This window comes from Pocillopora verrucosa, chromosome 13 (assembly GCF_036669915.1).
Source record: "Pocillopora verrucosa isolate sample1 chromosome 13, ASM3666991v2, whole genome shotgun sequence".
Taxonomy (NCBI): domain Eukaryota; kingdom Metazoa; phylum Cnidaria; class Anthozoa; order Scleractinia; family Pocilloporidae; genus Pocillopora; species Pocillopora verrucosa.
The window spans coordinates 10,114,725-10,132,352 of record NC_089324.1 but is presented as its reverse complement, the minus strand read 5'-3'; the positions used below and the strand labels follow the sequence as shown (position 1 = coordinate 10,132,352).

At 38.4% G+C, this 17,628-nt stretch overlaps 1 non-coding gene across 1 annotated transcript; it reads right to left on the bottom strand.

The window, feature by feature from the left end:
- Positions 1-9,350: 9,350 nt before the first annotated feature.
- Positions 9,351-17,570, bottom strand: LOC131784201 (uncharacterized). Its single transcript, XR_010716061.1, has 4 exons — positions 17,253-17,570; positions 11,877-12,203; positions 11,085-11,222; positions 9,351-10,532 (listed from the first exon to the last, which is right to left on the bottom strand). It is a non-coding gene; the product is annotated as an uncharacterized protein (transcript).
- Positions 17,571-17,628: the final 58 nt, after the last annotated feature.

The window sequence follows — 17,628 nt, the reverse complement described above, 5'->3', positions numbered from 1 at the left end:
GAAATTAGTCATTCGTATTCAGTGCACAACCAGTCAATGGGTGACAATTTTCTGTCTTGCATATGCCACGTATACTAGTACAGGTGAAGGAGTTGAAAGGGTTGAACAGAATTCTTTAGGACAAAATTTCGCTAGGGGGGGGGGGGGGGGGGGCAAAACGACACACGCCTAAGTATCATGATTTAAACAGGACACAGAGCATCATAGATGGGACTTAATGGTCGTAATGAGTCTTACGCTTTTGCTCTCCAAGGACACTCTAAAGATCAGCACTGAAAGGACTGCGAGGAGTCTTTGTTTCACGTAAAGTTAACAATATGGAAACTTCTTCATCTTAAGTCATGATTAGTTTTCAATGGAAAGGTTACATAAGTGTTACAAAAATGATAGCATTGTTTTTGTCCTAAGAAAGGACAAAGAAATTGTAGGGTACCAATTCATTTCCGTATGTTAATGTTTTCTAGGTCTGGAATAACTGTTTTTGGCTTTTACCACTACTCTAACTGGACACTTTTCTTTTCCGATTCTATTACAATACCAACACTAAAGCAACTTTATACTGGTCACCAGTTCCTTGTAATTCGAAGGTATCACATAAAATTTCGATGCGAAGTGCAATTCCGTTGAGTTGAAAGAAAACTTGTGTGTAATTAAAAATCGCACAACGCACCTAAAAATATTTATTTTCAAAACGCAAACATTGCGTGATGCTAAGTTAGGTGAAATGAAAATTGCAGAAGCGATGACAGCTTAGGGCAAAAAGATGAGGTAACCTGCCATAGATCAGTATTCCACCCAGTGGAAAACAGGATCATTCGTCGGTCGCGTTACTATGGGAAATTGAATCATTGCCTCTGGACAAGGTGCAAAGCCAGCGAATTGAGGATGACTCAGGCTTCCATCTTTTGTAAGGGGGTGTTTTTCTTCGTACAGAGGATATTTCAGCGAAAGTCCACAAAAATATAGTTTCAGTAACTAACTTGAGTTCCCCCTATAGGGAGTAATATAAAAGGAAAGGAAAGGCAGTCATATAAAGCAGAACAGCAACAGATATTTTGTCAGATGACACTTAAGAATTATTGGGGACCGTCTGATATTGAAGTTTTGGATATCAAAGCTGATTGCGTACACTACAAAAACCTTAAATAAATCAATTTGCAGATAAATAGATTAAAGCAAAAATATATCTACCAGTTTTAGATGCAAAAGGCTTCATTTTAACTCTGAGGGTTTTCTGGTCGTCTAAACCAGAAGTGGATGATAAATAAAAAAATCATCCATCGTGACCGAAAAGTGGAAAGTCGTTTGGCGAGTGGGATCACATACCAGGCCACAAAGTGGGACTTCCCCCCCCCCCGAAGCTTTGTTGCAGAGGATTTCTTGTGGCGAAAGGTAAACACCAAAGGAGGGAACTAAGCGTGTTAGTTTTTCCAAAACACAAAACGTCCTCAGCTGCTGTTCCTCAAAACTATCCCTAGGGGTACGAAGATCGGAACGCGACAAAAGGAGTTGTAGAGAATGGAATCAAAACGGGGAACGTCACAGACGTCGATAAAGATTCCACAAAACGTTTTTCACCGTGGTACAAACCTAAGGGAGTGAAACAGATTCGTAAGGCTGAAGAATCAAACAATTGTTACAACTTCGCCAATGACAAGAAAACGAACACTTTTGCACAACCAGGATGAGCAGGATGGTGAAAACCCCTTGATGACAACATTAAATGATGGAATAGGATCTTATAAGTTCGTGATGGTTATTGAACGTTGCGACAAGTTCCAAAAACACGTGTGTGCACCTGCTGGAAAGAGACATGAAATGGTGGCTGTATTTATTTACGGGGGTTAATATACCCTTGCGTGGGAAAGGCTACGCTAGGGTACGTGGGCATGTAATGATTCCCCTATGCTAGAATTAAAGCATTTTAATCGCATATGTGTGAGAGAAACGGCCAAAATAGAAGAATAATTTAGAGGCGTTCTCTAAAATCTTACAGGAAGAGGAGGGATAAGGGTGCCACTTTATCCTCTCTTGCTTAACAGATATTAGGTATAAGAGTAAACAAAAAAAAAAAACACATCCTCGATCTAAAGACACAAAAACACAAAGAAAAAGTAAGATGACAAGAAATTTATAATACCTGAGGGAAAACGATTTCCATATTAAGAAAAGGTAAGTGAACGGGTTTTTGAAAGATATGCGCATTAGGTTTTTTTCTAATTAATAGAGAAACGGAAAGATTCAAAAATGACGTCCGATAATAGTTGGGAGAACTGATTGCCGAAAGTGGTTCTTAAAGGGGCTGGATATAAGTGCTGTAGCTCAAGCAATTCTTAGGACATTGTAAAAGATATTTCCCAGATACCTAACATAAGTCAAAGTTGGAAGATTTGGGGGGGGGGTCCATAGATAAATAAAGGGAAAGAGTTAAGCAATACGGGAAAATTCAAGATATCAGTTAAAATAAATAAAGAGTAGTAACGAAGTGGAACGTATGATAAGTATAAATTGCCTTATTCTACAGACTGATAACTGTTGGACAGTGCTGATCATAGATATTATCCCACAGTGCACGTTCATCAACAAAGAAGAGAACAAGCAAGCAAAACTGTAGTTACAAACAGAGACAAGCTTCGTCGATTCTGATTACAAAAAAGAAAAAAAGGAATTAATAGTAATAAGGGTACTATAATCTCTAACCAATGAGAGAGTGGGATTTCGCAGTTAACAAAAAGCGGTTATTACCAAATATTGTCAACAAGATAGTGATTTGATTTACATTCACAATTTCAGGTTTTCACGCTGTTACGAAAGGTTGTTACAGGAGGGTCGTCATGAAGAGAGCCATAAATGAGTTGAGCATGAAGGGAAATTTGTACAGTTAATCTGTACTATGTGTCGAATCCGTGCACAGTGAAATGAATTTGTTGCAGTGAAGAAAAAATGTGCAAAGTGGTCAACGTAATAGAAATTAGAAATTTTAATTTTTGGTGCCACAAAAAAAGAATTCTATATTTGCTTGCTTGCTCTCAGAGGGGCTCAAGTCACCCTGTTTGCGGGGAAAATTGGGGCGAAAATTGTTCTCATTTGTCTAAAGGGAGGGCTTGAAGTCCTCATGTGTGGTGATCAAGCAGTCCACACACTCCAGCTTGCTTGATAGGTGAAGGGAAACAACGAATATTCCACTTCAGATGCACTCAATGCAGGTCAGTTCCTCTGAAAAAATGGAAAGTTGTTAAGAGTAACTTTGGGGATTCCGCTCCAAAGTATTAGTTCGTGTTAGGGCACCAAGACTCCTCATCTGGTTTTCTTCTTTACTCTGCTATTTCTTCTGATTGTACTACGGCAACTAGACAATTTATAAGATAACTGATCAGGTCCAATACGCGTTCTTAAGTGAGAGTGATTTATTGGTGAATATGTTTAGGTTAGAAGACGGTCGATTTTGAAGAATTAAACCTCTCTATAAATTACTTCTCCAAACATTTGCACAAGGTTTCTAGAAGTGAACAAAAGCAAAGTTCCTCATCGATTAAATGTCGATAGTTGAAAGCAAAAACAACAAACAGGAACTATGTTATTGATCCAAGCCAACGGCGATCAGACAAAACCAAACAGGAAACTATGTTGATAATGTTGTTCCTTTGTTGTTCAACGCAAATATACTAAATGTTTATGATTCAATGTGGAAAGATAAAGATATCCAAGTTCAAAGCTAAACAGCTCGGGCGTAACCACACTTATCAGTAAAGCCAAATCTGGCGAAAATGCCTGAAAAACAAAAACAAAAAAAAATTTGTTTATCAGGAAAACGTAAAGTGAGGGCAAAATCTACCTCCGGGACAACCTAAACTCTAAACATAAGTAAGTACTTTTATCTAAAGATTGTTTTCATAAGGGCCCCATTTTCGAATGTCATTTCTCTTTTTGATTGATTTCTTATAAATCCAGAGAAGGGACTTTCATCTAATTTCTCCTTTACCATATCACCCCTGCAGCACGCAGTAGGGTCACGAGATATAAGAACATGCTCACGAACTGAAGAGATCAAAGAAACTTTTCGTTGTTACACAAGCTATCCTTGTCAGCGCCTTCGGGACTAAATGAAGATTGGTATGGAGAATATGCATACTGATGTTCGTGCATGCACGTGCATGCACATGCATGCACATGCATGCAAATGCATAATGTCGTTGTATCAGGAAGTGGTATAACTCAATTGCTCATAGACTGTCTATTTTTTGTTGCCTAGCGGCTGTTTCCACGTTAATACCTTGCAGCCTCCCTGGTCACTAAGACAAAACTTTAAAATTGCTCGGTTACCGTTAAGATGCGCGCAACGGAATTCGCAAGTTGCGGTGAGCGATATTTAGATATGAGTGACCGTTGCGTGGCCACTGTTTGAGCCTGAAGGATAGGTTACGGAAAAAAATTCCCAAAAAAATCGCTATGTTTGTACCATATTTGGTGAGAGCCCCTTTGTTCTCGCCCTACAAGTGGTACGAAAACTGCTCTCGCTCACTGGTTACTGGACATAGTGCCCGCCCCTATACTACTCGCCCATATTTCAAGTGAACAAAAAAAATTTTTTTTTTCGCCACAGTTTAACTATATCAACCGAGAATTGTGTTATCGCGTTCTAGCTACTTAGAGGAGTTCTTGGTTTCAATAATTTTTTTTTCCTTTCTTTCAGCCTTTCTGGAATTGAGTTGATATTAAATACATAGATTGTTCATTTTGATAAGAATGTTAAGATTCTAATTTCTTAGCCAGTCGTTAAGGCTATGTGTTCAGTGTTAGGGTATACGTTTTTTGTTGTTGTCGTATAGAATACACAATAAAAGGCTGCGGTTGAAAAAAATTGGGTTTAAAAACTAGGAAATACTAAGAAAAGCTGTTACGTCTCAGTTCCTTCAGCAAAACGTAAGGCATGTTACGTTATTTCAAAAGTATCAGCGAAACGAATGGTAATAAGTAGCTCTTAGAGTTACAACTTAGTAGAAGAACTGAATTGCAACCATTGCTGGTGGACTTGTAAATACCTGTAAATGCTGTAAAACTTATAAGTAAAAGAAGGTTCAATCTTGACTTTAGCTGTAAGATCTGCGATGTTCCCTTTTCTTAAAGATTCTCGGAAACAAAAGGGGTTCTGTGATCGAGTCCTAAAGAGTTGCTGTGTCCCTTCAAGGAAAGTAGTTGCTACCTAGCGAATGAAAAGTCACAGTGACGGGGAAAAAAGTCTATCCATAGGTGTTTGTCCATTTACCTTACACATGCTCTATTGGATTGTTCTCCTTCACAGGAGGGCGATCTGCTTTTACCAGTGGATAATGATGGTTTCCGTTCTTTCCGCGCTGGATAACAATGGCTTCTGGTATTACACAAACCCGGGACCAATCTACGAGGCCACTGCCACTGAGGCAGAGGCAACAAAATCTGTGACAAAAGGAAAAACCGTGTATGAGCCGCACGAGTTTTTCCGTTTTATGTATGCTGAGAGGTGGAGCAACACCATCTGGCAAATTTTTTGTAAGTTTTGCCAGCTGTTGAGACCGTTGCGATAGAGAGTTATCGGGCGCTATTATCACAAGAACCCTCAAATTTTAACAAAAAGGTATCTGTGATTTTCATCTCACCTCCTTTCCATTTTGGCACCCAATGACCATTTTACATCTTTGAGGATGTTAAATGACATTTTTGGACAAGATCCTTTTATCATTTGCTCCTTTTCCAAGGTTTTCTAAGTCCATGAAAAAACATAGCTGACCCTGAGATCCAGAAAGTCTTTTTTGCAGCATCCAGCATTTTCTAGATTTTAATAATCTCAACAGAGCTAACCACAAAATCAAATTTTTACTTAAAAGGATGACAAAAAAAACCCCAAATTGTTAATAAAACGATTGAGGCATTGAAAGTGAAAATGTGCAAATACTTTCTGATCTTTGTTAAGTACATTTCTCAATATAGAGATCTTTTGAGCATTTTAATCTAGCAGTTTTTGCCAAGTTTCCTAATCGTTAACCTCTTAAGTGTAAAATAAATACCAGGTATGCACATTAACACAAACTTTATCGCTTTCTTTGTCCCCCCCCCTCACACAACCTTTCTTATCCTGTGCATACCATCTCTGCAACTCCCGGTGGCGGGAAACAGATACCGGACTTGAAGTGCCGGGAAAACCAGCTCTGGTGAAGTGTGATCGGCTCCTTATAGAGTATAAAAATGTTTGACGTTTAAACACATAGCCCTAGGAGGTGGAAACACAGTCTCCTTTACGGTGAACGTCATCAGCTTTTTACCCGCATATCTTTCGCGTTGTACATCACCAGTAAGACACAAGTGTTAGGGAAATACACCTTATTTGTTCTGATCTGTGAATAAGATTCATTGTCTTAAGCTTCCCACTCTTTGTCTCGTTGAAGGAGCCATAACTGCCACTTTTGGCTTCAAAGCACACAGGTGCGTGGTAAACTTTTTGCCAGTTCCCTTGTATGAAATTTCGTAATAAGAAGTTCTTAGTGTAAGGTTTGAAAAAGACCTGATAAAAATAAAATATCTATGCTTGGTTGGGATTACGAAGCAGCTGTTTTATTGTTATTTACTAAATTAGAATTTGTTATCAAAATTTTCTGCTTTACAAAACAAAGAGGCAATTTTAAAATAAGTGCTGAAACCGCTTAAAGAAATGTATTCAATCGTCAAATTTCCACGCATATTTGGACTGTTCATCCCCAGTTTTTTCTAGCTATGATTCATTCAATGAAGTGATCCTGCCAAAATCTCCATAACCCCGCAAAATGTGGCACAAACCTGAATATTTATATTCAGTCGTGCGTGTAGTTGATGCTATCTCGGTTTCGTAAAAGTATTTCGTTTAAGGTGAGCGAGAGGTTTTATAGGTCTGATGTTTCTCAGGTATAAAAACATTTTGACTACTTTTGGTATTCTTGCTTGGTGTCCTGCATTTCTTCAACCTGCCGAATGCGATCCTTTTTTTTCAATATCGCCCCCGATGAAATGGCTAATTCTTTGCAACTTTTTTGTTACTACAAGGGAACATTACCTGTTTTCTTTCTAGGAATACAAGACATGCAAAGAAAGATCAACTCAGTTTTAATTATCTTCGTAGAAGTTTGTTTCACCGTCAAGTACACAGCATGATTATTTGTAAAACCATTTGTCTGAAGGCTATGGAAATAACATGGCTAAGTTTGATTGCATTGTGTCTAGAAAAAAAGTTGCCACAGCGCATGCACCTTGTTTATTTAAACCGTGAAAAGATAAGATAACTTGAAGGGTTTTAATTGGGCTTTGAAAATGTTCTGATATTTCAAAATTGAGGCGTCAGTACATATATGTTATTTGCCGGCTGGGAGGTCCGTATGGTGAAAAACTGTGACCGAGGTCTTGAAAATACTGCCGAGACCGTAGGCCAAGGGCAGCATTTTCAAGACCGAGGTCACAGTTTTCACCATACGGACCGACCCTTAGCCGGTAAATAACATATTTATTGTTTTTAAACTTGACGAAATTCTTTCCGAAAGAACGCGAATGATTTATGGCCGTAAATACGGCAAGATCTTCCTTAAACTGAACAATTTTTGATTGAGTAAATGGTAGTTGAAATAGAGGTGATGCAAATTTAAGAGAGATGCCTCAGCGAAACATTTTCATTTCCGTAACGATAAAGATGATTTAAAAGGCTTCCAAACAAACTTTGAAACATTATTTTTACAAGTATCTGTCACAATCTGACACCTGTCAATTAGAGAGCGCGCAAGAAAAAAAAAGCGTAGGAACATTTGAAAACCAACAGAAGTAGTTTGGCAAGGACTGTCACGACAATATTTTCTTCAAAATCAGTCAATGATCTAACGGAAAGTATTATTCACTCTCATCGACCATTCATTCATGTACGAAGATTTACCTCTGTTCATTAAGTAAACGGCGAGGAAAGTAATTGTGAGTAAGTTCAAATTTTTATTTTGAAGTTGTGAGAGTTTGCTCGTTTGTTTGCTGTAATGGCGTGTTTAACTCTGGTCTTTCCTTCACAAAAACTAAATTCGAACGGCACACTCCAACGAGACACAAGGGAATTTAATGCGGCCTTTTCTCAAAAAAACCCTTCAATTTCTGTTGTGCAATTTACGGTACAAATGTCCAAATTGAACGGAATTGGAAAGACTCACCGGGAGCGTATATTTGTTGTAGAACTTAAATTAAAACTTCGCTCGCTTTTTTTTTTACTATGAACAAATTGCTCGAGAAAATTCAGATATTAAATGAATGAAAGTTCCATCGTTCAGTTTAACTGTAACCAAATACCTCACGTTTCAACTTTCTGGGTACTTTTTGTGAACGATTAAAATTAATTGCAGACGGTTTTTAGGCCGCTTGTCATCCAACGTATGACACTATTGTTTATACAAATTAATTCTGAAACCAATATGTTTCTGTCAACCAAAGTGATTTGATAGAGAGAAAAGGGAAGATTCATAAGTTATTTATCGGCTTGAGGTAGTGACCGACGTGTTTGCTTAAAACTACTGCCCAGCCGGAAAACGAGGTATATTTATGAAAAATGACAACGAAAGTTGGGATGTACTCGGCGACTCACGAAAGCGTTACCGTGGCCCGTGGGCAGAGATAGGAAAATACTGACCGGGTAAAGAACCAATCAGATTGCAAGATTCGTTACCGTGCCCTCTAAAAAAACAATAACGAAACTTATTGCCAGCTAGTTAGCAGAAGATATATTTTCGTTATAAGTGGTGTCTTAGCATATGAAAATAACAATTTTTATTTTCATGTATTTTTTTATGGGTAATGGTAATCTTTCCCACTGAATTGGACTGAGTTTTCTCTCAAAATTATACTGTAAAATATTAGAGGTCGTAAGGGGTTTAGTGCCAGCGAAGGCAATTCGGCTTTCATTTAATTCAGTTGTAGCTTTCGTTGAGAAACGATTCTATCACCTGCTTAAGTCTCATTGACATGCTTATTTCTTTAATAAATTAGTCTGAGTCGTCTTCGTCACTTTGCTGAACCAGACTTTACGCTTGTTATCAGGGTAATTTTAGTATTATCGACTGAGGTGATAACGAAAATTGGCCACCGTTAAGAGTTTCAGTTTCAGTTTCGAGTGACCAGTTTTCTTTTGAACAGCGTTCCTGTGGTGCAAAACTTGAGGGACAATGAATAATTTGGAAATAATGTCCAGGGAATAATGAATAACGAATGTTTAGCTTCCCTCAGCCCCAAATTTAATTCAAAGGCCATTGCGTGGCAAAATTTATTACACTATAAAGTACAAATATGTTAATCTTGATAAAAATCTGTAATTTGTTCGATGAAAAAGAACACTATGTAGAAAAACCTTTATGTACATCTAAGCTCTAAATTAAGATGCCATAATTAGAAATTAAGTTCAGGGTCCGATTCTACTTGTTCTAATGCTCAGTATATACAACTGAAACAAGTAAAGCAAGAAAACAAACAAACAAGAAAGCATCAAATGCTCTTCTGAGAGGCGTGTGAGAGACTGTTTACCGAGGAACAGGTCCTAAGTGCTCTGTAGATCTCGCTCAAACGTTCAGTTATAGTTTTGGCTTGAACATATCCAACTTTAAACGAAAACAAAGCTCATGTTGTGTGATGTCTCAACCATGGAAGAACAAATCTTATTGCCCTTCGATCATAGTCCATTCACCGAACGGATATTCGTGAAACTAATATCAGGGTGCACCGTTACATTCATTTGCACAAAAAGAGAAATGTGAGCTAATTAGCTCGTAGGATGGGCGTGAAAGAAAAATTGAACGGCCATTATTTACTCTACATCGCAGCAAAATATTTCACTCATTTCATTGATATTTTTCCTTTAAAAACTGTAAGCCTCCATCCAGTTAACCATTTATTATAAACAAAATTAAATGTGTTGGAAAAGCCAAAGAATAGTACGGGTTCACCTATATCATGTGCCTAGATCCTAATTGTGTGATTGACCATGTTGTACTGCTTGGCCATAGAAGATCTGGGTCAGACGAGGATCACACATACCAGGCGAACACATCAATACAAGTTGGCCTGTATTTTCGCCCTCTGAACAATCCATCCAATCCTGTCCATACCATATTTGGAGCTCTTCCTTGCGTGAAACAGATAAGGGATCAACTAGGTGACTAAATTCAAGCTCCTTCGATTTATGACCAACTCCGAACGGATTGTAAAAGTGTTTTTTGCTGCCACACTGGTGATTGCTTCCAGATTTAAAGGCCATCAAATTTTCCAAAGGTGGAAATATGATTTTTTATTTCCATTTGTAATAATTGTCATAAAGTAATTGTTGCCGTAGAGTGAATATCTGCAGCCCCAGTAAGATGGCTCGTCAACTCGGTTACAGCGTATGGAACCCGATCTGTGGATCAGCTTCATTGCTTTAATCTGGCCACTCTTTGGGACGTGAAATGTACCATGTTGGTTGTCTCGTGCTCCAAAGCACACTGGATCTGTATTCATCTTCTGCCAGTTTCCTGGGATTTTTTGAGAAAAAATGGCCTAACATCATCATCAGTGATAATCTGTCTGTCTGTCTAACTATCTCTCTGTCTATCTAACTATGTCTGTCTGTATGACTGTCAGTCTGACTGTGTGTATTTTTGTCTTTCTGACTGTCTGCCTGTCTGAATTTCTGTCTGTCTGAATTTCTGTCTGTCTTTCTGACTGTCTTCCTGACTGTATGGCTCTCTGTTTGTCCGTATGACCGTCCGGTAGTCTGTCTGTCCGTCTGGCTCTCTGTAATATTTCTGTCTGACTGACTGTCTGTCTGCCTGGCTATAAGTCTGTCCGTCCGTTTGCCTAGCTGTCCGTCCGACTGTATGTCTGTCCCTCTGGCTGTATTTGTATTGTATTTGTCTGTCTGACGGTGTGTCTCTGTCTGTCGCACTGACTGAACGACTAACTGTCTGTCTGTCCGTCTATTTGTCTGTTTGTCTGACTGTTCGTGTGACTGGGTATCTGTCTGTCTCTCTAAGAGACAATGCTCTTCTTTTTCTCTTTTAAGTCTGTTGCTCTAGAATTCTTGCCTTTACAGCGAGCTTTGATCACGTGATCAGTTCCATCTGAGTATATCCAGAAATCTCCATCAGCCATATCCTTCCCTTCACTGGCTTTGATCTCACTGCACGACTCAGCCGGAAGCTCTTGACTAGATCCAAGAGGAACTTCAAGCAAAGGAGTGACATTTATCAGAAACGTAAACTCGACACAAACCCAACTTACTGCTAATCGCCATAAAATCTTAAATCTTACTTCTATATGCTTCGGCTTAGCTTTCAGCATACACTTGTTATCGTCACATCATATCACGCAACAACGATAACAATATTTTCATCAGAATGCGTTCCTTGGTTGAAATTTTTTTTTGGTCGAAACAGAAGCTTTTTCCTCCAACGAATTAAAACTGATACCCAACAGCTCACGTCTGAAATATACTTTTTGACTAAAAACAAATTTATTTTTACCCTGGTGTTAGTTATTTTTCATACGATAACTATGTTCTTATTTTTTTCGACATCATCCATTTAAAACAACAGCGTAATAAGATGAACAGCAATGAAACGTCGCTATTGTGATTTAGATGGTCAAGAACTTAAACTGCTGCCCTTACGACAGCGTAAGCTTGTCCGAAATGCCTCACGTTTCCTCACGTTACATTGTAGCTCATACGAAGGAGGAGGAGGACACAAGCCCAAAGCAATTAGCACACATCCATCAAGAGCTACACCTGAATTAAGAGAATTATCTACGTGCCCACATTTTATATTCAAATATATTCAGTAACGGAGGAGAAAGAAGAAAGTGGAATCCAAACGTACCTCGGTCACTCAGACGTTTAATGTAGAAATCGACTCCGGTCTGGAAGAAAATCCTCTGGTCTTGCTTCTCTTGTTCGGTTATTAAGTTCGCAAACTTTCTCACTAATAAAATAATTGTAGCTCTGACAGGTGAATTCATCGTGACATTTAAAATAGCATTCCTCTGGCAACCCAACCTTTGCCGTTTTAAACGTGTGGCCCTTGAGGAACATTCCAGAAACAGAGTATTCCACTGAATGGCATCGATCGATGGCCTCAGTAAAGGAGATTTGGAAAATCTCAACCACAAGTGATAACCACAAAAATGTCTTCATAGCACCAGGATCTCTGAAAAAAACAACAACCACAAAAACCTCTTTGCAAAAGGTATTACTAGTAACTAGCAGTTAAAATGACTCATATTTGACGAGTGAAGCAGTTACACTATATAACGAAGCACAACTGGCCCGATTAAAAAAAAATGTTATAGGTTTCATAGTTGATTATCTGTGGATCGCACCGGTTTGATATCAATACTCCATCCTGTGGAAAGGACATCCTTAATTTTTTTTCTGCAACGGTTATATTTTTACTGCAAATATCGTTAGACTATTATTGCTTTTTTTCAAATATTTTCGCAGGGGAAAGAAAATAGCTATATTTCACGCTAAACAGCTTTCCACTGCATTTTGTATTTTGAAACAATATAAGCTGAAATTACCAGTATTCTTTGCTTAGTTTCGCAATCACTGATTTGATTCCCCAGAAATCGTAAAACGAATCAACAATTTCCAGTTTCCGTATTTTTAAATTGTTTCCGAACGCACTGAGGATGTGACAGAATATGTGAAAGAAGCCCTCAAAATGTCTCTTGCGTTTGTAAGCCAACCTTCATTCACTGCAAAGTGGCACCTCGAAAATCGGGACAAATTTCTTTTTCCACCAAAAGTTTCATAGAAAAGTCTAAGGTCCTCCACCAGAATTGGATCCCGTTGTCTGTGTCTGGATGTAATTCGATGACGGTAGAAGGCCGTCAATAATATGACATATAACTGTTTTTATTCTCAACGTCGATGTTCTCGCTTTACCGCTTTACCGCTGCAACCTCTGCTTCAGTTGTGGGTTACTGTAAGAGTCAATAATTTTTACTGTAGAAAAACTAATAGATGGCGAAGAATATCAGCATCTGCCAGCGAGCTAAGGCAGTTAGCATTTTGAGCTTCTCAAGTACACCAGTTTTGTCAATACAAGTGAGAAAAGCAAAACCAAAAGGATGGAAAATATTCATCTATTCAGAACTCGGAATTATCCATCAGCCGATGTTTATACGTACCCCGATGAGACCAACGAAGGGTCAGTAAAGCCAAACAGGATACTTGAAAGAGTCGGCTTTGCGCCTCTAAGCGACATATGGTGAAAGGAGTAAAAATAAAATGTTTGTAACTACTTTGGATTTATAAAGTGAATAGCATTCTGTGCGCTTTTGATATCTTGGAGTTCTAAAATAAGGTTCATGACGAGAGTCTACAACCCTCGAATTAGGTCTAAACAAATATAAATTCTTTTATCTAGCACTTAAATAAAATCATTCGAGTATTCTGTAGGTTTTTCCTCGAGCTTTCACGTGACATCTATTCAAATGACTGAAAAATCTGAAATTTCGAGCAATTACATGTGAATTTGCTTTGCAGCGCCGAAAACTGATGGGATTCACTGAATAAAGTTTCCAAGGAGACTTTGATCTACATTTCGTCCAAATACAGATTGTTGTGTAAATTCTTAATCAACCGAGTTCTGTACTGGATTCAACTCTGTACCTGAGTTTAATACAAAGAAACTTAGAAGGATTGCTCCCAGTCTCTGACCAAAGTGTCCTGCCGTGATAAGTCTCAACGAGAATTTTCTGGTCCTCGATATTTTGTTTATTTTTCTGAAAAATGCATTAGTCCGAGCAGAAAATATCGATTAATATGAACTTCTCCTTAGCAAGTAATAAAAAAGGGGCATTCCTCATAAACATCGTTAAAATGCCTGATACGTTCGATGAAATAGTTACCTTTCTTCCCGTGATAAAGATGCGACGAGGCATACACCTAGTTTCATAAAAACTATGAAAAGCTCACGGATTGTTTACAATGGAAAGTCTTAACTGTTAATAAGCAACAGATCCAGAGCACCCCGCTGTCAGCATAAAAATGAATTGTTGCACTCACTTACTCTTTTTCATCAAACTAGTTCGAATTTTTCGGTTTTTTTTTTTTTGTTTCTTTTTCCCGTTTTTATGGGGAAAATTTTGATTGAAGAAAGATATTCAGTTCTTCTGCTGCCAGCGTGAGACAAAAGTAAAAATCTGATCCAGAGGGAAGTTAAATCTTCACTGATGATTAGTTTGACATGAAGAACCAACAACACCATTACATTATTCTTAAACTCAGTTTCGATGTACCAGTTTAAACCTAATAACTCGAAGTCTATCTTACTTGGACAAAAATATGAGAACTATAATGATTACAGCTATCATGTCAGGCGGATTAATTAATAATTTATTGTCCCCGCAGACAAAATTGGTACTGAAGCAGTATACAACAACTTACGTAAAAAGCCAATACCGTTCCGAGTAACAAGAAAGTCACAAATCAATCATCACTGACGTGGTTACGTATAATATTCAAATTGTAAAGTTTCCCTGCTGACACGTAAGGTTTCTGAAATTATCTGAACGTTGAGTCTGCCGACTTTGCAGTTTATCTTTTAAGGGGGCTCCGCATGGAAATGTAGTACACAAATTACCATTTAAAACAATCTATTGAATCTTTAAAAATTTACCTATATTATTTGTTTCGCAAGGAATTATAATTAATCCTTATAGTTCTATAAGTGTAAAATTTAAATTCGGAAGCAAGCTCTGACAGGCGAATAGCGAGTGAAGACTTCAATAACATGTGTTAAACACAAGTATTAGTTAAGGTTTACGAATGGGTAAATTCGACATATAACTAAATTTATAAATATTTCATGGGGTTCGTCTGGTTAGTAATTTTTGCCGTTAAACGATCTCCTCAAACTTCCTGTTTATTTACAGAGTTTAGCAAATAAGTGTCAGGGGACCAACTGAGCGCTTGAACATCAGCACACCTTAGAATTTTTTTGAACAAAGCCCACTTTATTTCTCTTCTCGAACTGAAACGACGACGATCAATGTCTATTTCTCAAGCTATCAGTGGCCTCTGAAGCTTCGCCCAAGGACAGGACGGTGCTGAGAATCAGATTGAAAATGTGTGATAAGATGTTTTCCACTTAGACTGACATACTAATAAACTATTTTTCCGGAAATGTTGGTTACCACTGCACTTAAGCTTAAAATTTGCTAAAAGCCTGGATTGTCAATAGGAAAATGTCTTTTATCAAGGTTTGATTAAATATCACCGATGTTCAGTTTATTGGTCTCTCTCACTCTCAAAATTTACACGCCTCTTCTTCTTCCTAACCTCTCACCACTTTTTCGCTCTTTCGGGTGATTTTCGCGATTCGGTGGCCAGCTCTTGAACGACGACTGAACGAAGCACCAGCTACGCAGGATTTATATCAGTAAATTGTTTTGGTATCCACAGAGCACGAGAGAGGTTATCAACAGTTCTTTATAACCCACCCATAATTTCAACGCGATTTTATTAGCCACTATAGCCACGTGACGCTAAATCACCGGGCAGTTATCACACAATAACCCCGTCCACGTCAACATTTGTCATATGATTATTAACAAGCCATCGGACAAAAAGCCATTTCAAGAGTTCTATCTTTTCATCTCGATTACTTTACACGGAGGAAAACCAACTCCGTGTTGTCCAAGCTGGTCGTGAATACGCATCGGCCATCAATTCAACACTTTTTTACCATCAGTTCTAGTGCGATACGAACATCTGGTAAATCGGTTGTTATAATCTATCCATTAATTTTCGCGCGACTCTCCCACTGACTCGACTCTTTTCACCGCTAGTTACTTGTGACATTCGTCATCTGATTATTTCCGTCGGAAAGAAAAAAAAGCCAGCGGAAAAAGCCTCCTCGAGAACTTCACTTTTTTATCTTTGTTATTTATTTAGAAGAAAAACGAACTCGTTTTGTAGACTTCATTGGTGGTGGACATTAAAAAGCTGATTTCAAATGTTGCTCTGGAAAGTACAAAATGTAATTGAATATGTAATTGCCAAAGCAGCTAAGAGATTATAGCGGAGCTCGCGTAGCCCCATAATTATGGCGAAGCTCGCAGAGCGTAGCCCCATAATTATACAAAATAGTAGTAACCCATCAAGCCGAAAAATTTGGATGTACGATCGTATGACCGTACAAGGTGCTAACATGCGTGGTCAACTGTACCGCGGGCACGCCAACGCCACGGTTTTGTCCAGTAGTCCAGTGGCCAGTGCTCATGGCTCCGAGTCGGACGACCCAGGTTCTAGTCCTGGCTGGGGCAAGGCGTTGTGCCCTTGAGACGTGCGGGAAAAAAAATGCGAGCACCGCTTTTAGGCTTGGCTAAATCTATATATTACGCCCTTAGGTTGTTGAGGCGCGCAAGAGTCATGTCAGAAGACATGCTCAAGGTGTACACATGTAATATTTGATCAATCTCCGAGTATGCTGTGCAAGTGTGGCAAGATGTTCCTGCATACCTTTCTGGCGCTATCGAATCAGTTTACAATCAAGTCGCCCGAGTCATCTCGCCCGAAACCTGAGTCATGTTGCCCGAAATTTTAGTTTGGTCGCCCGAAAAAAAAAGTCAAGTCGCTCGAAGAAACAAATACTAAAAAGATCAGAATTTCACTCTGAATAAGCAATAACGTTGAGAAATTGATGTTTGAGTAACGATTCTAAAAGCGTGGTTCGTTTCTAACAACAAAGGAAAGCGTTCTCTGTTTCAAACATAAAAAAGGAAGCGCTGTTCGTTTGGTATCTACTCGTTTCTTACTCGCGGACATTTCGTAAGCCTGAGAAACTTTTTCCTGGTTTCTAACAAAGCCATGAAGACTTTGACTACATAGAAATCGATCATATGGTCAGAAAGGCCATATGATCGACAGTAATCGTCGCACTGTAAGGCTTGTTGACGTGGTCTGACTTCATCATCACACTCAATGCAAGGATGAATGCTCATTTTGATCAGTTCGTATTCGTATTGTAGCTAGCTTTACCCTCTTATATACTTTGTTCGGATCAAAATATACATGCGACCGCCAGAGGAAACAGAGCACAACTACATAATTTTTGTTTTTATTTTGATCCTAAGGGGAATGATGCTATCAGACTACTACTATGAAAAAAGTCACAAGCATAAACAATAGAATGCTATCTTTAAAAAATAAATAAATAAATAAAAAATAAAAAAAAAAACACACTTACCCTTACGCAAGGCAACAGGTTAATTTTGTTTGTATGTTACTCGCTTTACTTTTTACCGACTTGTCGAACTCGACAATCGACATTCGTTTACCAGGTGTTTTCACGTGTTATTGTTAAGAAAGTCACAAATAGATACAACAGAACTTTACTAGTATGTTACGCTGCATCCATGCATTTGTTGTTATAGAAACGAACAACGCTTCCCTCTGTTGTTAGAAACGAAGAACGCTTCGATTCGTTACTCAAACATATTTCAGTGCTGATCATACAATCGATTTCTGTGTAGTCAAAGTCTTCATTGCATTTCAATAAACAAGAGTTTCCCATGCTTACGAAATGTCCGTGAGTAAGAAAAGAGTACATACCAAACGAACAA